Source organism: Anomalospiza imberbis, chromosome 1, assembly GCF_031753505.1.
Source record: "Anomalospiza imberbis isolate Cuckoo-Finch-1a 21T00152 chromosome 1, ASM3175350v1, whole genome shotgun sequence".
In the NCBI taxonomy this organism is placed as follows: Eukaryota; Metazoa; Chordata; class Aves; order Passeriformes; family Viduidae; genus Anomalospiza; species Anomalospiza imberbis.
In genome coordinates, this window is record NC_089681.1 from 111,670,131 (window position 1) to 111,697,129 (window position 26,999).

A 26,999-nucleotide genomic window follows, 5' to 3' on the forward strand; every position below is an offset into this window, starting at 1 on the left:
ACATAAATAAAGAACAAATATTCAACATATATTTTAAGCAGATGTTCTTTCCAGCCTGAACACTTCCCATTCAGCCTGTTCATCATGAAAAAGATAGTTTGAAAACACAGAACACTTTTCATAGCATCTTCTCCTGTTCTTTCCCCATCGAAAATGTCTGTCTTAATAATAAGATCTAACTGGGCTAGGGGCAGGAGAGGGGAGTTCTGCAGTTCAGCCTATGGTCCTGGGTGAGATAGGTCACATGTTTGTTCTGAGACTAAAGGAAAACATCTTATAAAACAAAGCCTGTAGCATGAATAATTGAAGAAACAAATTTGAAAGCAGCTTTCTTGTTCTATTTCAGCTCTTTAGGCTAAACTTTCCATTTCCAACTCCTGTTCTTGCTTGCTGGACTACTGCATGGAACCATGAAAGAGACATAGATGCCATATGTAAAATAAGTGTATTGAAACAATAAAAAAGCCCTTGTCTACAAACAACCAGGTCTTGAATGCATTAAATCAATTTAGTTATGCCCTTGCAAATTTTCATTGCTCTGTCCATTTTTATTGATACAAGCTTTACATAATATCTGATCACCTGCCAGTACAAGCCTGGCTGGGATCAGGCATTACTACATTATTTTAGCTAATGTTAAATACCCAAAAAAATAAGATGCAATCATTATACTGTGAAGTAATCCAGACAACACCTTCTCTGAGAAAGTTCTCTGAAACAGTTTTTAATTCTTATTCTTACACATTTTAATAGGCAGAATTAATTTGTACTTGTTCAAAATTGAGTGGATAACAGCAATACCCTTTTTTTTGCTGAGTTGTCCTAAAATCAGATTAACAACCTTGCAGCAGCACTGCAACTTTGCACTGTTATGAAATTACACACAGTCCTGCAGCCATCTGCACTGGTTTAACTAAACTAGGTTCAAATTTCACTCCATTAAAATCAGTGAGGATGTGCCTTGTCAAACACAATAATGCATTCTGTTTCAAGAAGATGTATGAAGGCAGGACAGAACCAAGATATCTGCTCCATCGCTGCCTTTTACATTCAAGGCCTCAATATTAGAAAGAGAAATTGCTTCAAGCTGTGATTCATACACACCATCTTTGCAGGGACTAGAATTACTAAGGCAAATCTAATGTAGCTAAATATCAGAATCAGAAGCTGAAGAAAGTTTTTAGCTTCCCTTACCTCAGGCCCTAGGGAAATTTTAACCCTTTTGGATGAGACAAAAAAAAAACCCTGCAAATGGAGACCCCAAAAGGTCCAAAATCAGAAGGCATGTAATACTGTTGTACTGTTTAATGTGGATTCTGGTCTCAGGGCTATGGATGCTTGTCTTTGGATGTACTGGCTAATGACCACTGCATTCTAGCTTTGCATCTCCAGACTCACTACCCCATGAAACAACACATTACTGTGCATGATGAATTCTTCACTGTTTTACAAAACCGAAATAAAAGATCAAAGTGGGCATGTTTTCAAGCTGTTGTCCATAAAAACATACCCAGTTATTACCATGTCCTTAAATAAAGGGCGGAAGAGAGAAGAGGAACATTACACATGAACATTGAACTTACTGCAAATTCAACTGAAGTTACAAACCTCAAATCTAGAAAAACCTTATTTCCCTTTCCAGTTATTTCCCTACAGTCATCTTCCTTCCTCTCACATCAATTTACATTTATACATGTCCAAAAGCTAGTTCCTCTCCAGCAACCAAAAGATGCTAGTGAGGGGTCAGAACTGCTACAGTACCGACAATGGAAGGAAAATCATGCACACAGTCCTGGAGGGAAAGTAGCCAAGAAAAGAAAAGGAGTATGAGCTTCAGATCACACTTTTAGCTTCGGGAAAAGCAAGGAGACAAGAATGCAAATAATTGTCTTTCTCTGTCTCTTTTTTTTTCCCGCTTTTCTGTATGCAAACTATGTAAGTTTTATTGGTACTTCCCCCCTTATCCACCCTCTACACACCAAAACCATACAAAAAATTGAAAGATGTAGGAATTTGGAAGCATCTTCATTGTTACTTTGAAAGGGTGAGCAATAGAGGCAGGTAAAGCAGGGATATTCAAAAGCAAATTGAAGCAGAAAGTTTTGCAATTGCAATTGGCACAGTTCTTCAGAAATAATGCCATTATTATGCAAACCTCTACCTATTGATTGGTTAAGGGCTTTGATTAATCCACCAATCAATGTTCACGGACTTACATCTCTTGCTAATATTTAGAAAAAAAATATGCTGATGAAATCCCTGTAGCCAAAGACCAGACTAATGTGGAAAAGTGGATTTATGCATCAGTAACTTCACAACAGCCTCTGCTTTCACTGAAGCAACTCAGTCCCACAGCACATTAAAATGAGAACTCCTCCTTTGACTACTCAGTTTTCAAGCTGGGTCATACAAATAAAATAAATAAGAACCGTTGCCAATGTGTCTCACTTCTGAACCAGGAACACATAAGCCTTTTAACTGTGCTAGAGATTAAATGTCGTTGTTTTAAATATCCGTGGAAAGTTAGCTACACTCTGAGGATGAATGAAAGACTAGCAGACCATAGTCACTCTTTCACAGGGATTTGCCAAGCCTATCTTTTATCAATGTGATAAATAAATGCTGCTAACGGAGAGAGACAGATGAGGCCACTCATGCTACCTCTGCAACACAACAGTGTTTTCTAAGAAATGAAAAAATTCACATTATTTTTCATTACTATACAAATATAGCATTTAGAGAAATACCCCTTTCCTTTACAGGGAAATATCAGGCCACAGAAGCCATATATCACACAACCAACTGAAAAAAGATGAAATGCCTTCACAGTAATGCAGCCGGGAGCTGAAGAGGCTTTACAGGGATGATTTGAAACCCAGCTGCCCTGTCACTGTGCAGCCAGAACCCACTGCCACCTACCCTCATAAGCTGCTATTTCTCAGGCTTGGTCCCACTCCAAGCCTCTGGTATCGAGGCTCCTTGTGACCTTTTTCAGTTGTGCAGAGATCTCTGATGTTCAGTGTGTGCTGACACATGCCTCTCATTTTGCCCAAGCCTTTTCATCCCAGATTCCACAAGCTCTCGTGTGAGATATTCTCTTCCCCATCCCTGTGCCACTGCTGAGCTTTTCACTGTCAAAGGTAAGTGCCCGGGTGTTCAAAATGTGCCTATTTGTTGACAAGATAAGCCTAACCAGAACCATAAGTCCAAGCACCCCATGAACTACTTGCCTTTCATAATCCTAACAGTTGACAGCTCAGTTTCTGCCTTTAGTGAAGGAACAGCTCCCGGGATTGCAGGACTGATGGTGATGTTAGTGTCTGGATCAGACTCCCAATGGTTCATTTAATTCTCTCTAAGACTTTTCACTAGACATTAAAAAAATGCTACTTGCCATCTTGGGCCACTAAAATCCCATTTATTATTGTCTCCAGTCCCAAAATACACTGACTGACCAGTCATTAGTGAGAGAGCTGAAAGTCTTTTGTTTGATACTGAAGGTCACTTCAGAATTGCATCTTCATCCTATGACCCCATTGTTTGGGCAGGAGCCAAAAGGGTGGGTAGCAGAAAGCCACACGCTCACCACAAACAACTCCAACAGCACCGTGACTTGGATGCCCCACAGCTGGAGACTTGGAGCCAGCACTGTGGGGCCACCAGCCAAGCAGAAAGCAGAGTCTGGGCTTTGCTAGCGAGTTCATAGAATCTTAGAATCACTAAGGTTGGAAGAGATCTCCAAGATCAAGTCCAACCAGTAACCTAACACTGCCAGGTCCACCCCTAAACCATGTCTCTAAGCACTACATCTACATGTTTCTTAAAAACTTCCAGGGACAGTGATTCTACCACCTGCCTGGGCAGCCTGTTCCAATCCCTGACCATCCTTTCAGTGAAGAAATTTACCCCGCTGGACCACACAAGAGACACCATGCTGGCTGGCCCTGCACCATGGGAGAGTGACACACCTGTTGATGCAGTCTTCCCAAAGCACACATGTCCCTTGGATCTAATCCCCCACGAGTGAGAAGGGCCTCCCCAGGGGGACCAGGGCCAGCCACTGCAACTGACTGCTGTCCTGGAGGTTCACAGGAGCAGGGGGCTGCTGGCTGCCTTTCCCAGGCCCCGTGCCAAACACGGATAAATAATGGGTACAACACCAGGCCAAGTTGCTGCTTCATGAAGAGAGTGGTGAAACAACTGTGCAGCCTGCAACTGTGCAGCCTGCAGCCTGTGTGCCGGCTGTAGAAGAACCATAGTCAAGACATGCAAACTTGCAAGCGCAGTCTCAAGGCACCATCAAAAGCCTGCTCCTGGCTATCCTCACAGATGTTCATTTTAGCCAAGATCTCCCATTTGACAGCCCAAAGATTTTCCACATACAGTTTGCACTTGCACTGCAGCCCCAAAGAAGCAGGGATAAACTTATCCAGTCAATTCCAACCCTAGGAAATCGTGGCACAGCCTCACACCTTAGGCAAAGCACATTCTGGGACTCTGGTGTGTGCCAGTCTGTGTGGGTACACTGAGTGCCAGAGAATGAGCCAACAACAACAAGAAAAAAGAAATTAAGTCAATTTAAGCTCCTCTCTCCAGAGAAGTGCATGGCTTTTTGCAACTCCCTTTGCTTCCACTGCAGCTTGTTTCACCATCATTGTATGAGCATAATACCTCAGCTCCTCTGGCCCTTGCGCTCCAGGGGCTTTAGCTGCATGCATTTGTTGCAGTTGGGCCATTCTGGCTGGGGATGTGTATGATAGACACTCTCAAAAGGGTCAAAACCACACCTAGGAAGGCTTAAAATTGTGAAGATTTAATTTTTTTTAAATTCCAATTTGAAAAAAAAATCCAGTCTTAGAATTGGAAGGTTTAAAATTGTGAATACTGCAAACTAGCAGTAGGTCAAACCCATGTTTTTTATTAGCTCAGACCAGCTCCAGTGGTCAGCAGAGCAGGCGTCCTGCTGCAAGGCTCTGGAGTTCAGGAGCAGTTGTACTGGGGGAATAGCCAGAAATTGTGTTACTGCCTTTAAGAAAGTACTGGGCCAGTCACTCAGCTCCCAAGGCCTGTGCCAAGGAAGCGAAGGAAGTTTATAATGCAGAGGATTTGAAGTACACTACAGCAACAGTGTTTCAAAGGAAAAAAAGAAAAAAACCAAACCCAAGCCCAACCCTAGTGGGGCGTGTGCTACAACTCAAAGTTTGCTGTTTGCTTTGCTGGGCCCTCCCAGACGCTTTTGAAAGGAAGGACAATGTTCAGATGGGATTTTCCCTCCCATCTTGAGATAATCTTTGGAAGCAATGCTTGAAAAGCTGAAAGAACAATTCCTTCTTTTGCGAGCTGAGGCTAAAGCTCCTTACACAGTACATTTAGTAATGCATTCTTTAAAGACACGTGTAGGGAGGGGCAGACAGCTTTTGGCAATGTTCTTTTTTTCCCAAAAGGAACTCAAAACTCTTCTAATCTGTGATCTCAGTAGGACTGGAAACTGAGTATGTTTGGTTTATCTGGAAACCTTATGTACCAATTCCTTTTATTGAACCTAGTTTATTTCTCCTTAGATCAACTTGCCCTAGGAAACCAAGCACTGATTACGAGTTCAAATTATTTCTTTTTCCATCTTCCAAACTTATTCTGGGAATTTAACTTTACATGTGGATCAATATGAGATTCTGAACTCCTCCTTTAAAAGATATAATCAATATTTATACTAATAGATCATATGCTTTTCTTGTCCTTAATAAATTGAATTTTCATTATACTCATTTTGACACATGTCAATATTTCAGTTCACCTTTAGAAACACAGTTCTATCTTTTTACACGCAGGTTCAAAACACCCTTTGAGCAGTATTTTCCCCAAATTAGTTAATCTCTGCCTTATGGCTACTGCCCAGATCTTCAGCCTATGCATTGAACTCCTTGTCTCCTTTAAAGATCTAGGTTGAACTTCTGTATCCTCTCAAGATAAAAATAGTCATTTTTTTATAGAAAAGCCGTTTATGTGGATCCATATATATGAAACCAGATAATTTATATGGAAACATTTATGTGCCATTTCATACGCTTTCCAGTGTTTGCTCACTGTTTTGAAAACTGCAGTTGTATGGCAGCATCAGTCTCATCCTCAGTTTATTAAATTATTTCTAAACTGAAGTTTTTATAGCCAGTAAGCTTAAATTAAATTTAGAGGAAACATGTAATATTTACCCTCAGTAGCTTCATATTCAATAATTCTTCTTGCTGTTTTATTTTGTAACATTCACGTTTTTAGTCCTGCAGATCATGAGAACTTTTCAGGATATTTGAAACAGACATTCATTTAAAAGCTGATCTTATGCACATTTGGTTGGATTCACAGACCAAAATTTGGAATAAAAAGACTTTTCCCCCATATTTCTACTGTTACTCAATTTAGTCCTGCTGCTTTTTCATACTAATATAGCATATTTTTTCACATGTGCAAAAGATGCCTGGTTTCAGACAAAGTAAGTTACTGAATTTATAGTCCTACTGTTTAACTTCAGCTCTAATACCTAATGTCATCAAGGAACATTTAGAGATGTTCTGTCTTCACTGACCTATTCAGGCATGGCAGGATGGTCCTAACTTACTTAATCACTGTTAGACAGGATGAATAGGGGCTAGTACTGGGAAAGTTAAAAGAAAGTCACCACAAACTCCACCACATCCTGGTATCAGAGAGGTGACAGCAGGAAATCCTTTTTCTCCTTCTCAGTGAGGATGGGAAGGAAGGGTATGGTGTAGGAGTTGGGGATGGGGATCTTGCCTGTGTACCTCATGTGGTGCCTTCCCAATCAATGAAGATACACTGATATGAATTAAGTGACAGTAGTCCTGCTTTCAAAGACTTTTTACATTACATATTTGTTGTATAAAAAGAAGGAACAAACTAAAATACTCTCATGAAACCTTTGCTATAGCAATGGTTCAGACGATGCAGCCTTCCAGATTTGCCAATGACATATTTTGAGCCATCATTGCAGTAACATGAGGTGAACAAAACGAATGAAGTGCAGCTGCCAGGGTTCCCTTTGACTTTTTCCTTGCTTATTTGCTTTCCTTTGTGTGGGCACATTTTTAACAATGTAGAAAGCTAAATCAATGGCCAGTTAACTATTGATGCCTGGCTAGTTTCACTCTCTTGTTGAGGACCACACCAAAAGGCTCACAATGCTGTACAGAAAGCCTAAACTTCACATGGATTTTATTAGTGCACAATATATAATAATATAACAGATACAGTTGAAGGAAACTGCTAAAAGTAATGCAGACCTCCTTGTCAAGAGTATTTCTGAAGTTCTTTTACAGAATCTTGGAATTGTTTAAGTTGGAAAAGGCCTTTATGATCACTGAGTCCATCCCTTAACCCAGCAATGCCAAGTCTGTCATTAAACCATGTCCCTACCTGATACATGTACTTGTCTTTTAAATCCCTCCAGAGATAGCAACTCCACCACTTCCCTGGGCAGCCTGTTACAATAATTGACAATCCTTATGGTGAATTTTTTTTCCTAATATTTAATCAGAACCTCTCCTGGTGCAACTTGAGGAAATTTTCTCTTGTCCTATCACTTGTTTCCTGGGAGACCAACCAGGCTACAACCTCCTTTCAGGCAGTTGTGGAGAATGATAAGATTTCAGCTGAGCCTCCCTTTCTCCAGGCTGAATAACCCCTACTCCTTCAGTTGATCCTCATAGGACTTGTGTTCCTTCACCAGCTTCATGGCCCTTCTCTGAACCCCCTCCAGCCCCTCAATATCTTTCTTGCAGTGAGGGGCCCAAAACTGAACACAGGATTTGAGCTGTGCCCTCACCAGTGCCGAGTACAGGGAGACAATCACTGTCCTGGTCCTGCTGGGCCACACTGTTGCTGGTATAAGCCAGGATGTCATTGGCCTTCTTGGCCACCTGGACACACACTGGCTCATGTTTAACTGTCTATCAAGCAACATCCCCAGGTCCTTTTCCACCATTCATCTTTCCAGCCACTCCTCACCAACCTTGCAGTGTTTGATTGGGTTCTTGTGACCCAAGTGCAGGCCCAGGAACTTCACCTTGTTGAATCTCACATAAATGGCCATTTCCCATTATTCCAGCCTGTTCAGATCCCTCTGTAGAGCCTCCCGACCCTCCAGCAGATCAGAACTCCTGCTCAACTTAGTGCCATCTGCAAACTGACTGAGGGTGCACTTGATCCCCTCATCTGGATCATTTATAAAGAAATTAAACAGGACTGGCCCCAACACTGATCCCTGGGGAGCACCACTTGTGACCAGCTGCCAACTGGATGCAACTCCATCCACCACCTTGCCCTGGTCCTGACCATCCAGACAGTTTTTATCAAGTGAAAACACAAGCATCCGAACCATGAGCAGCCAGTTTCTCCCAGAGAATGCTGTAGGAAATGGTGTCAAAGGCTGCAGTAAAGTCTAGGTAAACAACATCCACAGACTTTTCCTCATTCACTAAGTGTGTCGCTTTATCACAGAAGGAGACCAGGTTGGTCAACCAGGACCTGCCTTTCAAAAACCCATCCTGACTGGGCCTGATGCGCTGGATATCTTGGATGTCCTGGTCCTGACCATCCAGACAGTTTTTATCAAGTGAAAACACAAGCATCCGAACCATGAGCAGCCAGTTTCTCCCAGAGAATGCTGTAGGAAATGGTGTCAAAGGCTGCAGTAAAGTCTAGGTAAACAACATCCACAGACTTTTCCTCATTCACTAAGTGTGTCGCTTTATCACAGAAGGAGACCAGGTTGGTCAACCAGGACCTGCCTTTCAAAAACCCATCCTGACTGGGCCTGATGCGCTGGATATCTTGGATGTGCTGCAGGATTGTGCTCAAGATGATCTGCTCCATAACCTTCCCTGACACCAAGGTCAGGCTGACAGACCTGTAGCTCCCCAGATATTGCTGTCCCTATAGATGGGTGTCACATTTGCTAACTTCCAGTCAACCACAAACTTTCTGCTGGGAAATGATTGAAAGTGGCTCGATGAGCACTATGTCAGCTCCCTCAGTATCCTTGGGTGGATCCCATCTGGTCCCATGAACTTGTATAACAGAACACTAACAATTTCCCCTGGGAATATATGGACTTCATTCTGATCGCCTCCCCATCTTTCAGCTCACCTGAACAACTGCTGGTCTTATTATTAAGGACTGAGACAAAGAAGGCACTAAGTACATCAGCCTTTTCCTCATTCTTTGTCACTGTTTCCCTCTACATCCAATAATGTATGGAAATTTTCCTTAGCTCTCCTTTTATTGCTGATGTATTTATAGAAGTAATTTTTATTTTCTTTCATGGCAGTAGTCAGATTACCTTCTAGTTGGGTTGTCAATCCCAACATGTTTTTTGGGGAAGAAGCCCTAATTATTACATGACCATTTTCAGGTGCTTCTGAGGTTTCCAACACATCCATAACCCCTGTGTTCTTGCTCCTGCATGGATGGCCATCCCCTATCTCCACTGAGAGAGCAGATCTCACTAGCACACTGTCCCTCACACATTGGCATGATACCCTCAGGCTTATCTCTACTGAGCCTGGCTTTATCCCTTTTCCACTTTAATTTTTTTTGCATTAGGCGTTGTCAGAAGCATGAGCTATCTCCTCAACCAAGGCTGCCTAAACACGGATGGTTTCACAGGGAAAAAACTGAAGAACAGAGGACATTCAGTTATTCAAAGCAGCTTATTTTGTCTTAGGTACCTTCAAAAGAATCTCTGTGTTGTTTGATGGTCTTCCAAAGGCTCTAATACACAAAGATTTAACATCCTGAGATGTTAAATCTGACACACTGACAGATCGACTTCACAGTAGTCGGTGTGCCTTTTTAGACTTGATACTGACTACATGTTTCATAAATTATCTTTCTCTGTGCCCAGCCCTACCTGATGTTTACACTACACTACGGTTCAAATTTTATCAAGTGTGGTGTTTCCAAAAAGTCACAGGAGATTTGGCCGCAGTATAATTATGCAACCACTCTATACAAATAATTAAGCCAAATCCATGAAACATTATAAATACAGCTAAAACTAAACCTACAGCATCCATTTTCTGTATAAGCTTGATTGTCATTAAGTCATGTCAAAAGTCTGTTACCAAGGTCACTTTCTGAAAAGACACAGTGGTTCTGCACATGGACACAGGAAGCACTCATAAGTGCTATTCTGAAGAAAAGCATTTTCCCAATGATTTTCGAAAGTATTTTATTGTTATTCACATATGTAAACTTAAGCACTACTGAACTTTATAATGACCCAAGAAAATAACATCTGCCATTTGAAATCCTTTTCCTGGAGTAATCTAATCAGAAAAGATGTGACTTGGGCACCCAGCATGACTGGGCCATCACTGAAACACTCTTTGCAGTTACTCCTTAAATAAGGCATAGGCTAAAAATTGCTCTACCAAAATTTGTCCAAAAATTGCAAACAAGCAAATTCCTAAACTCCATGACCAATGAAGAGAAAAAACAAAAATTATTGCAGGAAATTATTTGTCACAAATACCTGTATCAGCACCACAGTGGAGTATTATTTTTAAGTACTGTTTTAATTAAAACCACGAACTTTAAAAGAGTTCACAGTTTATATATGCTCAGAATTTCTTCTCTCTGTGCAAACTATCAGAGTGCTGTGTCTGCTGTGTAAGCTGGACTCAGCTTTCTTTTAATTAAGTTTGTTCATGGACAGCACAGCATTTGCTAAAGCTAAATATTGCTGGAACTGAATTGTTATTGGTCAGTCCAGCACAGAGCTGCTGCAGAACCTTCCATCATGCAATTCACCTGCCAATGGTGATTTAATTTGCCCTTTGTCTTCCGTGGGAAATATGGGCTTGAGTCACTGTGGTTGCTGCCTTCAGATTCTATAAGACACATGGTACCTCCCTTCACTTCCACAGAATACAGTTGTAACCAGAACTACCAAAGACTGATATAAAAACCTCTTATTCATACTTTTGCTATTACAAGATGAGATTTTAAAAATTCCTTACTTAGTCTTCCTAGAAACAAATTTCCAGCTTCCAACTTGCACAGTACAGTGCAGCCAAAAAGGGAGATCAACTCAGAAAAAATCGTGTCATTCTAACTTTGAATATGTTCAGTTGTGTCCATATTCTACTTCACACTGTTTTAGTGACTGTTTTCTATTTTTATCGCTGTTAAGTAAGAATCGATTACCTCAGATGATCTGATGACTGTCTATAGCAATTTCTGAAAATGCTACACTAATCCCTACCCATAAACCTGAAATCAGAAATTCACGTATAACCTCTGGAAGCAAAAGGCTAATTTGCCAGATAAGCTGCAGCCTAAGTTGAATACCTTATCTATTTATTTTGATTTTTCATCGATGGTGTGCTGGTCAACTTATGACAGTTTTCTATTGCCCACTGGACAAAATTGCCTTAAATATGTTTGTTTCCTTTATGCTATACTGAGTTAATGACATGCTGATTGATGTATATTTTGCAGGATTCTTTTACTGATATTTAGACAAGAGTCAAGTCCTTTTTCCCCGCAGAGAGCTGATGAATCTTGCAATTTAACTCTGCTATTCGCTTTCTCCCAGAACTGTGTATTACATGAAGCTGTCCAACAGAAAGGGTGCATTTGTGATTTGTAACATAGAGCAAAGAGGTCATGGAAGTGTTTACTTGCTTTGCAGAGGATACAGCATGAAATCAGACCACAGTATAAACTTTCCGCTATCAATAAGGGAGGAAAGAGAACCAATTCGACCTAAATTTCCATATGCACTAAATCAATAACGTTAAATTAACAGCTTCATTTAAAGTGCTCTTAAAAAACCAAGAAGTATGCACTGAAACATCCCATTTTAACTGATTCTTGTGATTATTATTTGTAACTTTGAAAAATATGATATAGCAAATAATAAGTATTTAGTAGCACTGCTTAATTCAGTTTTTCAAAAAATATCTGCAGTGCCAGTAACACTAATTAGTTGAAATGCTTTTTTATGTATGTAAAATGCTCAGTGAAAAAAAAATCTGATTGCAATAATATATGAAAAAGAAATTCACTATTATTTTTGCTCTAATTAAAATCATACTTCCAAACACCTGACATAAACACCAAGCATTTCCAGACGAAACTCTTTTTATGTTGAGGCACTATAACTCTTACAAGAATTCTACTGTTCAAATTTGTGTAAGCTGAAATATCAAGAGTTATGATAATCAATAATCAGAAGTTGGATTTTTGCACACAGCAATGCAGATTCTAGAAGTGGTTCAAAATATTACAGAATTTCTGGATCTTGCTTTCTTAGTCTACATTTGTCAAGATGGCAACTCTCATGAGTGGTGAGTCCTGGAGCTGACTGGGCTGTTCCACTTCCTTACCTCAAAGTATAAAGCAGAATATCTATGTTCTCATGAGAGTACCATTTGACCAAAAGGATTGCAAATGGCAGTGGAAACAAATGGTTTTCTCCCTAATCTGTCTCAGGATACAGTACCACTTGCTCAGTGCAGAGGTCAGAGTGCAGTGTCATTGTAGAGGACAAAACTGGGTTCCTCAAACTGTAGATAAAAAGTGTTTAGGTCAAACTGTGCATTAGCCTCTCCTGTGCAACTGTGGTGTCTGTAGTAGGCGTTAGAGCCGAGGCTGGATGCTCCTCCCTTGGCAAAGGAAACAATGAGACTTCTTAAACAACAGGAGCATGGCAAAACTGAGGGCTCTGCTGTCTGATCATCCAGAGGCTATAGGATGGCATAATGGAGCAGCAGAGCCACAAGTTACAGATGTGGTCATGCACACATAACCTGTACTTGGCCATGGTGGCTTTAGGACTTTCTGTCCACTATTTTTGGCAGCTGTTCTTTCCAAGGACAGAGTATTTGCTCTGTCATGGCCTGATCCTTCTCTAACTGAATGCTACAGAAAAATTCTCTTTGTTTTAGTTGGCAGCATCAGGATCTGTGCTTGGAAAATATTTTCAGAACTGCATTCAGTTTAATAAAGATGCAAATAGTGAATAAATTTCTTCTGATGATTATAATGAATTTATTGTTTTCCTTTAATATTTCCTTTCAAAGCTGCCAGAAATATAAATATCAAATAGATTTGCACACAGGGTTAAATTATTATCAATGCTGCATCCACCTGTAGATCAGTAGGAACTAATGTGTTTCCCTTGAGAAGCTTCTCTAGATTTGAGGCTAATTCTGAGGAATCTAAGGAAACTCAGATTTCTTCATTTAAAGTTCAAAGACTTAACATTTAACTGTCTACACTTGGACTGGAAAAAGACCATAGCTATTAACAGCAGTAAATTATCAGCACTGGGACAGCATTAAAAGCTTTAAGGGGACTTTTTGGGACAGTAAAAAGCTTTTTAATATTTGACCTACTGACCCAAAGGCGAATGCAAGCAGTGCACAGGTCCCATGTGATTGCCTGTGAAGAAAACGGAAGGCTTTCTTTTGTCATGTTTTGTGTTACTTCCTATAAACCATAAATGAAGTCAGAATTTTCTAGTCTGGGAATTCCTGTTGGGATAAAGGTTGAGGCCTACTTAGCCTGAGTCCATATAAACTGCTAGAGAACAGTTATTCATCTTGATGCACATGCCAGAAATAGAAACCTACTAGTCCTTGAGGATGCATCAATTTTCAGGGAGTCTGGATACTTTTAACTACTACAGAAACCTAAGAAAAAAAATCTACATAGACACTGCTTCTGGAAACCAAAATCCATTGTATAACACTGCCTTGACAGCTTTATTTTGAGAAATCTGTATTTAACACAGACAAAAATATCATTTCCATTTAAGATCAGGCTCAGCTCACAAAATATACACTGCAGAAATACTTGTACTATATCTAAATGCATCAGATATAAAAAGGCAACCAAGTCATGTTTCAAAAGTGACAAGGGATGGTTATCATTCAGAAGCATGGCAGATGCAACACTACCACATTTTCCCTATTTGTGGAATTTCCAAAGCTGAGTCAGCATGTCCCAGCAGAGGGTTAGCAAGAAGGCCTTGAAATAATCAGTTTCCACTCCCACAGAAGAAAATGAGGAAATATTATGAGTAACAGAGGAAAATGAAACTTTCATTTATTTAAAGCATAACATACTAAAAATAGAACAAAAAAGCAGGGTTGAATTGCTGTGATTAACACTGCTGAATCCCATTGTATGACACAATCCTGAATTGCTGAGCTGTCTGTGCATTCCTCAGCACCCATCAGAGCAGGTCTTGCTCTATGTGATGAGATTGCCCTGGTAAATGAAGTTGAGATAAGTGGCCGACGTCAGGAAAGAAACACGCAAGGGTTAATGATGGGGTTAAAATCCTGTCTCTTTGCCAAATGGAGCAGGCATGGATGGTCCCATGGTGTCCAGGCTGGAGTCCCAGCATTGCTGGCACTGTCTGTCTGAACTTTTCCTGCCAGGGAAGTCCACTGCTTCAGTCAATGTCATGCCTGTGCACAACAATGCCAGGAAACAAATCACTAACCCATGGTGGCCAATTATACGGTGCTCAAACATGAAATTTCACTAGAAGAGTGGTAAAGAAAGTAATCTTTCTATAATCCCTTCACAATCCTTCAGAAATACCATGCACTTATTCAATCACGGGCACAGATATGTGGGCAAGTTGACTCATGTAAGCCATGGAGCACATAGTGTATCCTGAAGCTGCAGATGAGCTAAGTGCCAAAGCTTCCTTTCACTGACACAGAAATCAAGTACCACTGTGGAAGGAAGCATTATTTAAGGGTATATTATGCGTTCTGTAGGCAGAAAATAAGGATCTGAGTGGTTCAGTGCATTACCTAGAGGTTTGGGGAACATCAGGGGAGAGTAGTAAGCACTGCTATATGTCTACAATACTGGGGGAGAAAGGAAGGCTAGAGAGAGCAGTATGAGAAACATGGTTCTCCTCTTGCCAAGTGATGAAAGCAGAGAGGAAAGGGGATTTTATTGTACTTTTCAATCTACAAAGAACATAGTGCAAGATGCTGGTGGAGGGAAGCAGTGAACCAAAAAGTAGTCTATGAACTCTCTTACATCCAAAAACCAAGGTAAGCAAAAGTTCTTAATGAGTTTTCCTACAAACCTTCCATTAGTTCCTTCCACATTTCATATCAGCTAGAAGAATGCTGTTTTCTCAGCAATAGACCCTGACTCAAGTTTTCCAAGCCAATGAATGTTTGCAGTTGCATATTCACAGAGGAAAAAAAAAAAACCAAAGTCAACAATTATCTGCAGAAGAAAGCAGAAAACCACTCTGAAATTAAAATACTTATAGCAAGGTGGACAACGTCTCCAGTTCTATCCTCCTATCAAAGGTCAAGACAGAATTATAAAGCAGATTTTGTTGAGCCATGAGGGGCCATAAGCTAGTCTTATGGTGGAGAGGAAAAAGAATTTCCCTCTGCTCAAGAAACTGATGTGAAAGGGAACATGTGCTGTTCTTGTGGCAGGAACAGAGTTTTGAGAAAGCCATTAAGCACAGATATCTGGTAACCAACATGAAATAACAAATTCAGTTGTCAGCTGGTCAGCTGGTGAGATGCATCAGGACTGGCGTGGCTGGACAGGGGCTGCGTAGCACAGAGCTCTTCAGGGTGGGAAGGACAAGCTCAGAGGTGCTGCTGCATGAAGCTCATGCAGTTCATTGCCTTTGTAAGGAGGCAAACTGTGCAAGGATGGCACAAGATGATATAAGAGAATAGTACAGAAGAGATTGAAAGATACTGCATGTTGGATTCAAACAGAGCACAGTATTTGAGCCTGAGTACACATGACCAGTCCCTGCAAGAAGGAGAAATGGAAGAAGAAAATGGTCCAAGCCCTGTAACTCCATCTTTCATTTTGTTTCCATAAATCTGGACTTGGCTGGCTGTGACTGCTCACATGTCAATGACTTGCTATGTTTTACTAAACTGGTCTGTGAGAAAAAGCACTAGCATTCCAATATTAAGCTCTCTGAGGTTCATGCATATCTGTTCTTACATCTATACAGTGTTTCAGCTGTGGGTAAGGTGCATATGTATGTGTGTGAGCCTCTGTGTCTGCATACATGCATGGGAATCATAGAATCATAGAACATCCTGGGTTGGAAGGGAACTTAGAGGTCTTCTAGTTCCAGCCCCCCTGCCTGTGGCCAGGGATGCCTTCCATTAGATCAGATTCCTCAGAGCTCCATCCAGCCTTGCCTAGAACACTTCCAGGGATAGGATATCCACAACTTCTCTGAGCAACCTGTTCCTGTGCCTTGCCACCCCATGGTGAAAACTTTCTTCCTAATATCTAATCTAAATCTGCTTTCTCTCAGATTTAAGCCATTTCCCTTTGTCCTGTCATAAGTATAGTGCTGTATTATATACATAACAACAAAATATACACATCAAAGTGCATTTCAGTTTACATATGCTTTCAGTTTTGAAGATCTGGCTAAACAGATGCCTATGTGTAAAAGCATACAAGACTACATCCAGACTTCCAAAAAATGGATGCACATTTGCAATTATGCATCATATGTGTAAGAGACTGTGTATGAAAAGTAGGTTTCCCCATACATAGTCACTTAATGTGCTTAGCTGGTGGTCTGCTTGTGTGTGATTAAATATATCTGCATGTAATCATATTTTACATTTACTTGTATAAGTGTATAAATTCTTCATATAAAAAGTGATGTCTTCATCAACCCAAAAAATGAAAAATATTATTATTCTCATTCTCACTTATAAATCAGAATCTAAGAATTTCTGCAGTATTAAAACTGTAACACAAGATGTACAGGCATTCCTTGAGTCCCAGACTGGAAAGTAATTTCTGTGGGGCATTTTGGATGTAGTGGATGGCTGGCAATTAAAGAGAAATGAGAATCTGCTGCAGGGTATAGAAGGAGTGGTGTGGTGTCCTCCTAGGATGCTGAAAGCTGGACCTGGTTCTTGTGTTGGTCCTTAAATGATCTGAGTCATCAGGACAAGGGGGAATGGGTTCAAACTGAAAGAAGGTAGGTTTGGATTAGATATCAGGAAGAAATTCTTTACTGTGAGGGTGGTGAGGCACTGGAACAGGTTGCCCAGAGAAGTTCTGGATGCCCCATTCCTGGCAGTGCTCAAGGCCAGGTTGGGGTCCCAAGGGGAAGCTCTGAGCAACCAGGTCTAATGGGAGGTGTCCCTGCACATAGGCAGGAGGGTTGGAACTAGAAGAACTTTAAGGTCCCTTCCAACCCAAACAATTCTATGATTCTATGACTTTATTCCAGATACAGAATCCTTTTTTTTTTTTTTTTTTTTTTTTTTTAATAATGAAAAAGACAGCATTAAAGAAGAGAACTTGAACTGAACATTTTAGGCTTCTGGATTACCTCTCTCAGATGCTGTATTCATAACTTGTTTTCAGAACAGTTTTAGTGAAAAGAAAAGCTGAAGGCTTAAAAGTGGAACATCCTAAACTCTCAGCTCTCTAATATTACACCACTAGTGCCAAGAAGCAGAATGAGAGAAAGCCATTTTATCATGCAAATTAGGAGTGCTTTATCTGAGGTATACTTCTTATGCCAGTGCTTATCCCTGCTGATACTGATATCATCAGTTGATGACATAAATAAATTAAAAAAACCCAAAACCATACCAACCAAAATAACAAAACAACTTTACCCATTTTTTTTTCTGGAGGTAAAATGAGTTGTTTCTAAAGGAGGCAAGATGGAAAAGATACCTGTGAAATTCCAGAGTTTGTTTGTGAGGTTCCTGCCATGACTGTAGCAATTTATTGTGGCACATGGTAAAACACACTACTGTGGACGTGTGAGTTTTATTTACTAGCTGTGTAAACACTTTAAACCTAAGGGGCTAAAACTGATATTACGCAGTCCTGAGAAATCTGTGTTCAGCTCAACTTTGTCAACAGATCAAGCTAATGTTACTTGTATTCTGTGGACCACTAAAAAAGAAGAAAAATCACAAAAACCCCCCACATCTATGTGCTAAATATGGAATTGGTCACAAAATCCCAAATCTAGCAAAAAAACCCCTTAAAATGCTCAGGTTCTCCAAGAGAAAAATAAATATCAACTGAATCCCACAGAGTAATGTCTCAGTCTGATGTTGACTCAGTTGTGGACCTGCAGATCGGCGACTGCCACAGATGGATTGCACATCCAGCAGCCTCAGGATGGGATCTGACACTCAGAGGTTTCCCAGCCTTTCCACGCCAGGGAGCGGATGAGGCTGGCTCTGCTGGGAAAAGCATCAACAACCTCAGCAGCTTGTTTGTTTTTTATGGGAAATAGTTTTGAGTTACATTACCCTGTTTTTAAAGATCAATAAACTTAACCTGCTAGGCTGCCTGTCACAGGTCCTTGAGATATTACATTGTTTCAAAAGATCAAGCAATTCCCTTAGAAAGTGAACAGCTAAGGAGTAGAGCTATTTGTATTTACTGTGCTATTAATTTTAAGACCTTAAATAACAAAATTTAAAGAGTTCAAAATAGTCAAGTATGAGAAAAAATATTTTGAGGTAGTCAGCCAATCACAAGTCATGCAGTGAAACAAGAAGAAAAAACAAAATGCACAACCAGCTCCTGCCACTTGTGATACACCTAGAAAATTGTGTTGTACTGTCCCAGTGTTGCTAATTCCCATGTAAGTAACAAATTTCCCCACTTTTCAATTCTGCTAAACCTGCTATCCATTCTATAAGCTCTAAAATTAACATGAAGAAAAAGAAATACTATTCAGAGACAAAGCCCACTTGAAACCGAGGCCCTGAGTACTCTGGGACAATTAAAGTGCAGCCTGGGTATATTAATCACTGTCTTCTGGCCCATTTCCAAATTGGGCAATTACAATCTGCCTACCTCAAATTCTCTCCAGAGTTTCAAATGCAAGAGTTATTTGTGATTTCCTTCCTATAAAAAGTGTTGTTTAGCACAGTCAGTAAAGACTGGTTTCATTCAAGTGATGGGTGAATAACCCACATTGACTATAGAAAATGTGTAAAAGCACTTCAGGATACTTCAGGAAGAAGGACACTTATTACATGGTCATTTTACAGTGCTTTTATTATTCTAAGAGGAAGTACTCCTATCTAGATATTTCTTCACAGGCCTCTCAGTAACCAAGTAGTTCAGAGTTAGACTTGTTTTTCTAAAATTACATTATGGTAGATTATTTTTTTTTTTGTTAATTGAAGATGATAGATTTGAAATGCAAGCACCGTATCACAAAGACAGTTTAGGAACACATACACAACTTCTGCTTTGAAAACTATTCAGACAATTCCTGAGCCAAAAAAGATTAATGATTTATTATGGGGCTCATTAATCAAAAATTGTGTGTGCATGTTTTTTAAAGGACCAATTCCACCGTTCAAGTCAATTAGGTCCTCTAAAGCTATTACATTGGGAAGGAGCCACAATATTACCAAGACTTCCTGCAATATTGTTGAGACTTCCCCAAGTGTATTTAGAGTATAAAATAAATGCTATTATTCAGGAGATACTGAATTGCTAAGCTTCTTAAATTTGTACAATTGGGAAATTGAAGTACATTAAAATGCTGAAACTCATTAAGAGTCCTTTTCACAGCTGCAAAATCGTTGGCATTCACAGCACCGTGCAGAACAATAAAACACTCCCCACACCTTTGAACAGGGTGACTTCCGTTCCTCCAGCTCTGCTTTAATGAATCACTGAGGCAGAACTGGTATCTAACCTCTCCGTCAACCTCTTTCATTGAAAGTAACAAACAAAAAGCCACAATAACACTAATATTCTGAACAGAAAAGAAAAATGTACAAGCATACTGTACTAACCCTCCCCCAGCACAAAAAACTCAGCTATTGCTGAGTCTTTGTTAGAATGTAATTCAATTTTCTCCATCAACAAGAAACAAACCATCTTCAGAGGCAGAAAACAATCTGTTTTTCTGCTCAAGTCACCCACCAAACCATGCCAAGTAGACTTTGGGTGTCACTTTTCTGAACCCAAAGCACAGGACTCAGCATTTGGATGAGTGTTTTCACTAACACTAGCTGGAAAATGTCACTCTGCATGCCAAAATGTCCTCCTGCCCTGATCACTGAAGGGCTGGATTTTGTGCCTCCAAGGTGGTACCAGAACAAACAGCCCAAGTCCACAAGAAACTTGTGGACACCCCATAAATGTCACATTCTCCAGCAGATGCATAGTGCTGGTCCTGATGATCAGAAGACAGTGCCTTTCTGAGACTCAACAAAATTCCATCTTTCTGCAACTGCATCAAGGTAAGTAGTGCCCAACCCTTCCCAGCCAGCAGCCAGGCACTGCACACCAAGAGATTGCAAACAGCACTTAAAACCAATCCCTCCCTTTGATCTGGGAACAGTATGTTCTGCCTTCTCCTCAGCCAGGAGGTTACAACTGCACCTCTCATATCTACAGGTCTCACCAACCCCAGGGCAAAGAAATCCAAGTCTTATCAACACTAGTGTGCATCAGCCTGATTTCTTCAGCTGAAGGATTTGTTTCCAAGTAAATTTCCATTGGGCCACCTACTGTGCTTCCATTGGTATTTGAAAAACAGAAGGAAAAAAAGTCAGTAACCAACCAAAAATTAAGTGAGAATAACAACTAAGGAAATAGTGACTACTCTAGACTTTTCACAAGATTCATCATAATCTTGGTGCTGGACAAAACTGCAAGAAACAGTCTTGGGACTATTATTTAGCTCATTAAATTCTATGTGCAAACTCTGTTTATTTCAAACTATTTCCCAAAGCAACAAATGGATTGTCTCCCTGAGAGGGGGAAGTTTTTCCCTTTTCTCCTTTAAACATTTTTGAAAGAAAAGTACAATGCCAAACTGGTGAAAAGATTATCTATTTCAGAAGTGGGTTTGAAAGATTCAACAAGAGATATTAACAATAAAGATCACAGAATTAATTACAGAAAAAGAGGGGGTGGGGTTCTGCATGGGAGTTCCTGTCTACATCAAACAAACTCAAAGAAAGCAACATTACGAGGGAAGATTACAGTATGACAAAAACAAGGCATGTGGTTAAAGCAAAAGATGCTTTAATACTGTACAAGCTGAGATGGTTTTTTTACCGTCAACAGAAAAAAAAAAAAAAAAAAAAAAAAAAAAGTAGCTTTCAAAGCTTTGCTGACTGCCACAGGAGCACACACAGGTGCACCAGCTGCATATCCCCTCCAGGATCACATTCCTCAATTGCTTCCTGGCCATGGAGACTTGGGACCAGGCACTGCTGGTGCATGGCCATCAGCACTGTGGGCAAAGGAGGTGTCTGCCTCCATGCCAAATGCTGCAAGAGACAAAGCAGTGGCAACTTCTTCCTAAAAAAAACCCAGTAAGAAAAGGGCTGTACCAGTTTCACCTGGCCAGTTGTTTGGGGAACTGATTGATACTTGCATGGAGACAATAAAAAGAATGAAAGGAGACCTCTAAGCTTTTCAAAACATAACTGATAATATTTTTTTTTTTCCATCTGAACAGGAAAACAGTGCCCAGCAGAAAAAGAAGCATTTTCAACAGCTTTTTATCCTTGAAGTGTTTTGGCTTTCGCTCCTGAACCCATCTTACTCTTTCTATTGGATCATTTCATTACAACAAAAAGGAAGGGGTCATTGTGGAATCCATTCCCTTTGCTGAGTCAAACAGAACTCAAGCTTCCACCTTGAAATCACACTGTAAAAGTTGTCTTATGCTGACAACTCAGGGCTTTCCTTGTCCTGTAATTTAGAGTAATTGAACTTTGCCATCTTGTCTTTTGCAAACTTCAAATAGAATGCCAACCTTCTATCACAGTCTTATCAACTACCTTAATTTATTTTGCCTAAGCTTTTGTTCTCTTGGAAAATAACACAACTATGCTTGCATCCAAGCAGCACAATTAAGCATCTCTCCTTATGCAGTGTGACCCAGTACACCTTAAGAGCTATGGTAACCTTATTAATTTTAGAGTATGGGCCAGTATTTTTACACAGTAAGTTTCCATCTGGAGAAAAGATCCTGGCCAGAATTATTTTAAAACTACAAATCAAAACCTTCTATTCTGCATCCCAAATCGTTGCACTTGAATATTACTGGGCATTTGGAGCTGAAAGCACCTGGTTGCTAATAGTGACTGAACTGCACATAAAGGCAGAGGTATGAGCTGAAACATCTGCATGCCCATCATGGAGGTTTGGATGTGCATTATGCACCTGGCTTTGTATATCCTACTCTGGCTCTGGTAAAAAGACTTGCTTGATTTCAAACACAGTGCCTGCAAGCATGAAATATTTTCTATTTTTCAAACCAACTTTTAAGAACAGCTTGAATTATTTGCTTTCTTCATTAATTTGCTTTGACCCTTAACGTGGGAAGTTCTTTCCAGAAAAAAAAAATCTGAATAGTTTCCAGGCGTTGTTCAGACTGCACACTGTGGAAAGAAAAGCTTTTACTAAAGTTTTAGGCTCACAAATGAAATATTAATATTTATGTGCAGTATTTAGAGTATCTGGCTTTGGAGTTAGGAGTAGGTACCTCATCACATAGAGTTTCCCTCCCATATATGTGAGAGACATTTAAGAGATGTTTTAGCTTGGGCTGTTGTCATAAGGGATCTCAACTGCAGTAATCCAAAACTGTCCTGCTTTAGCACCTAACCCTGGAGCCAAGATTCACCAGTCAAAGACTGTGTGGATTGCAGACCCCAGCCCAATGACTGTGTCTGATTTTAAAAGCTTTTTCTATGCACTGCCTATGATTACCCTTTTAGAGAAGGAAATGAGAGGAAGAAGCCATTCTAAATGACTAGATTAAGTTTAACTTCGGTATCTAAGGTCAGAGCAAGAATTTTTGTTTTAGAGTTTGGGTTTGCTTTTACTCCTAAGTGAGTTCCAGTTTGATCTTAGAGGCCGCCTGTGGCAGCTGAAAATGGAACCATCCCTTCAGGTCTCATCCTCCTACAGATCTCAGTACTCTCCCCTGCAATCCCCTGTGGTTTTGAGCATCTGGCCTTTCCTTGCTAGATAACATTAAGAGGATGAGTGTAAAGCTGTAAAGCTCAGAGTGGGGCAAAGGAACAGCTCATTTTCCTCAGCAACACCTAATGTGCAAATATGGCCTGAAAAGACATGGAACACCAGAACCTATATTTCTAGAGCAAACAACAATAAGCAGACAAAAACCTGAAGTCATCAAACCAGAAAAAAAACCAAAAAAAAAAAAAAAAAAACCAAAAAAAAAACCAAAACAAAATCAAACCAATAACAAAAATCCTCACCAAAGAAGCAAAACCAACCAAAAAAAAGGATTTCTCTTTCAGCTGTTTCAAGTATATGAGTCAATGGTGCCTTATTCAGCCAAGCATTTTGCTGATCTAACTTACACTAGATATTATAAAATCTCTAGCAGCAACACAACCACAGAAACAAAATTAAGTTATCAGGGAATATCTTTCCTCATATTTTGCTCTAAATACTATATGCATCAGAAAATCTAGAGATGAAAGACTTCCTGTATTTTTGATATAAGGTAGCTAAACTTTCGTCCAACTTCAGTGAAGCAGTTTCTCAATCGCCCAAGTAACCAACATTAAAAAAACAGAGAGTAAATATTAATTTGGCCAAGCAGGTTCAACACCAAATTATGCTGAATGGGATGGGTTGTGCACAAGCGAAAGCATAATGCTTGTTTGTAAATCCCAAGATCAAAGGCTAGAGAAACAATAAAATAGTGCATATTACTAAACTCATAAGGTAAAAGAATACCTAAACATAAGGAAGATTGTTAACCAACATCAGCATTTACCAAACGTACTTTTGAATTACTTTTGAAAGTGCAATCCTCTGGGTTTAGGTTTGCATTTTGACTCTTCTACACTTGTGCCCACTCTATTATAAAGAAATACTAATTTAATTTTTTTTTTCATTTTTTTACATGTCAAACTTTTAGCTATACTAGGACCACTAAACTTCTATGTTCACATGGTTTTAAAGAAATTCTTTAGTTTGCCAACACAAAGAGGACCAAAATGAGTTGAAATCTTCTTATGGAAATGTGTTCAAAGCTAGGAACAGATTTGTGTACTTAGCAAGCTGAATAGAGTTCGCAAGTTAAAATTAAGCATAGTTCAAATCCCCTGAGAACTGCGACAAGAGCACTTTCTTTCTGAAAATACCTAAATAGTTAATAGAGGAGTTAACAGTTAATGATGCTTAAAATGTAGACCTTAATTCATGAACTTTATGGGGTTGATAAAATATAGCGATGGGCTTTTCTAATGGCTTCCACAGTTCAGCCAACCTCTCTTAACGGGTAGGACCTCAGGCTTTATGGTAAGCATAAAAAGGCAGTATTTGCCATCTTGGTGAGGTTGCTGGCCTACCTAAGCTGGAGATTACATCCCTTTACACTAGTTTTGTTATCCCAATGCAAGACTAACAACAGCTTTTACTAATATAAAAGTGAAGTTTAGTCATTTACATGGGAAAATGAAAATACAAGTCATTATTGCTTTATGCAGTACACAGAAAATAGCTTAAATTAAGATACATTTCAGATATAAAGTTTTTTCATAACTTGTCTTTGTTTGCCATTAAAATGAAAGGCTGGGTTAGAAAATTGCAAGACTACATGACGACACTGGGTCCTGCCTGTTCCTTCGATTGCCTGTCAGGGCAGTGGCAATGGTTTAGGAAATCCACTGTCCCTGTCTTTGCAGACCCCAGAACAACACCACAGTTTCTGCCTCATGGAGAAACAACAAAATGTTTTCAGTAAAGCACATCTTTTAAGTTGACATCATCCTTCCAGAACATGTCAAATACAGCCACTAAAACTTCATACTACATATGGTTTAGATTAAAACTAACAAACAAACAAACCAGCCCTTAAATTATGAGGCTTTCCAGGAGCAAGAAGCCAAAAGTACAGTAATTGCTTTATAGAGCACTGCAGGGACTGCCAGCAGAGCAGCACATCCGGCGCCACTCAGAGGAGAGAGCACTCCCTGTTTCCAGTGAGCAGGATGGAGTAACAGCCTCTCCCAAGTCAAAAGGGTGCTGGGATGCTCTCATCCCTGCTGTACCCTGATTGACACTTACCCCCCAGGGGCACCTACACTGACAAAGGAGTGAAAAACCAAACACAAAGCACAGAAAATCCCTCCGTGCAGCCAGTGCAACAGGCTTTGGACCTCTGCCTCAAGGAGAAAACAGCTCCAGGATGGTTTGGTATTAATGACATAAATGAAGAAATTACATTTGTGCTGCTTCCTACATTTAGTAAAGGAAATTATGCATTTCCCACAAAGCCTAATGCCAGCTCCGCAGGGATTATATTACTATTTATTGTTTTGTTTGCTCAAATAAAACACCTGTTGAGGTCAGCTATTCAAAGAATTTTTAATATACAAGCCTTACACTATGGAGAGTAAGAAATGTTTATAGAGGCACTCTTGGTAAGATTGTTGGCTTTTTTCCCCCCAGGTAGGTGCATAATGATTTAATAACAGAAACAGCATGCCCACAAACCTCTGAACCTCAGATTTAAATAAAAACTAATATATCTGAAATCTGGATATCAGTCTCCTTCAGCCTTCCCTGTTATGGAAGGAGGTGTAACCCTAGGATACGGCATCCTTCTTTTATAAAGTCCCATCTTAAAGTGTCAGGAGTCAAGGAATTAAAAACAAAAGCAGCATAAATCGCTGTCAATCATTAAAGTCTTTGATCTTCCAATTTCTTCAGAAGGCATTATGCCTCCTAAATGGAGGGATCAATCACCCTATGCCAGACCTGCTGCTAGGCACTCCTGCGCCTCCCCGCCAGCATGGAGGACAGCCCATCACAGTGCATTCCAACTCCCCTTCCAGGCAAACAAAGGGGCAAAACCACACCAGCAGGAGAACAAAACAACACAACACAAACCTCTTTGTGCAGCTACACAACATGACTGCCTTCCCTTTTGGTATATTTTTAGGCTTTTCTGTTAAACAGCAGCTCACTTTGGTCTGCCTTTCCCAGTATATTCTCAGTGTGTGTTCTACCATCACCATGCCTCACTAGCAAACAGGATTATTGGAGATGTTTTTAAAATGAAGGAGAAAATGTTTATGTTTTCAGTCATCCGTGGCCATATGAAATTATATGTTGGCCTACATTAGCTTGTCTCCTCCTCTCTTACAGTAAACAAACAGACTGCATAAGTAAAGGGAGAATAATTTATTCACCTCTTCCTCAAATGCCAAACCTCTCCAAATGCAGCACATTTATCTCACAAGGAAGACTGAGCAGTTAAAAGAAAAGGAAAAAAAAATTTAAAAAATGAACATTCTCACCATGACATCTATACACAGAGATACATATGCTGACTTAGCCATGGTTCAACCCAGAGAGGCCCTGCTGTTCTGTCTTGCAGGATGGATCCTGCAAGCAGGCTCAAAGGGAATGCCACCTCAATGCCCTGTACCAATGCAGGAGATGCAATGAGCTCCAAACAAATTCAGCAGGATTAGGCCCTTGATTACCATCCTGGCTGCTGATAGAGTTGCACAGATTCGGTGAAAAAAAAAAGGATTTTAATAATAGCAAATGGTATCAATCAACCCATTTAATATGGATGTGCTTGGCCTGTGGCAAGAGTTAAATATGTTTTCATCCCAATTCAAACATGTTTGTCACTTAAAGGTTTCTACTCCTCACGTGTCTCCCAGGCCTTAATTCTGTTGCCCTTCCTCAGTTTGAGAGCACTTTTCCATAAACATTCCTTTTAATTTCAGATTATGGCAATCACAAGCACAATCTGGTCTTTATAAACAGGGAGTTGAAGAGAAAACAAACATCAAAGAGATAAAAGTAGTATTGTACTTTTAATTATCAAAGTATTTTATTTCTTTTAAAGGAACAGATTCACTGGTCTTTCCCAGCTGCCTTGCATCATCACAGCGATGCAAAGCATTGTAAATCCAGTTTTCAGGCGA

General features: G+C 40.0%; 1 protein-coding gene across 12 annotated transcripts in view; it reads right to left on the reverse strand.

The window, feature by feature from the left end:
* Positions 1 to 26,999, reverse strand: part of RBMS3 (RNA binding motif single stranded interacting protein 3) — a 703,009-nt gene that overhangs the window by 151,976 nt on the left and 524,034 nt on the right. The window lies entirely within an intron of this gene.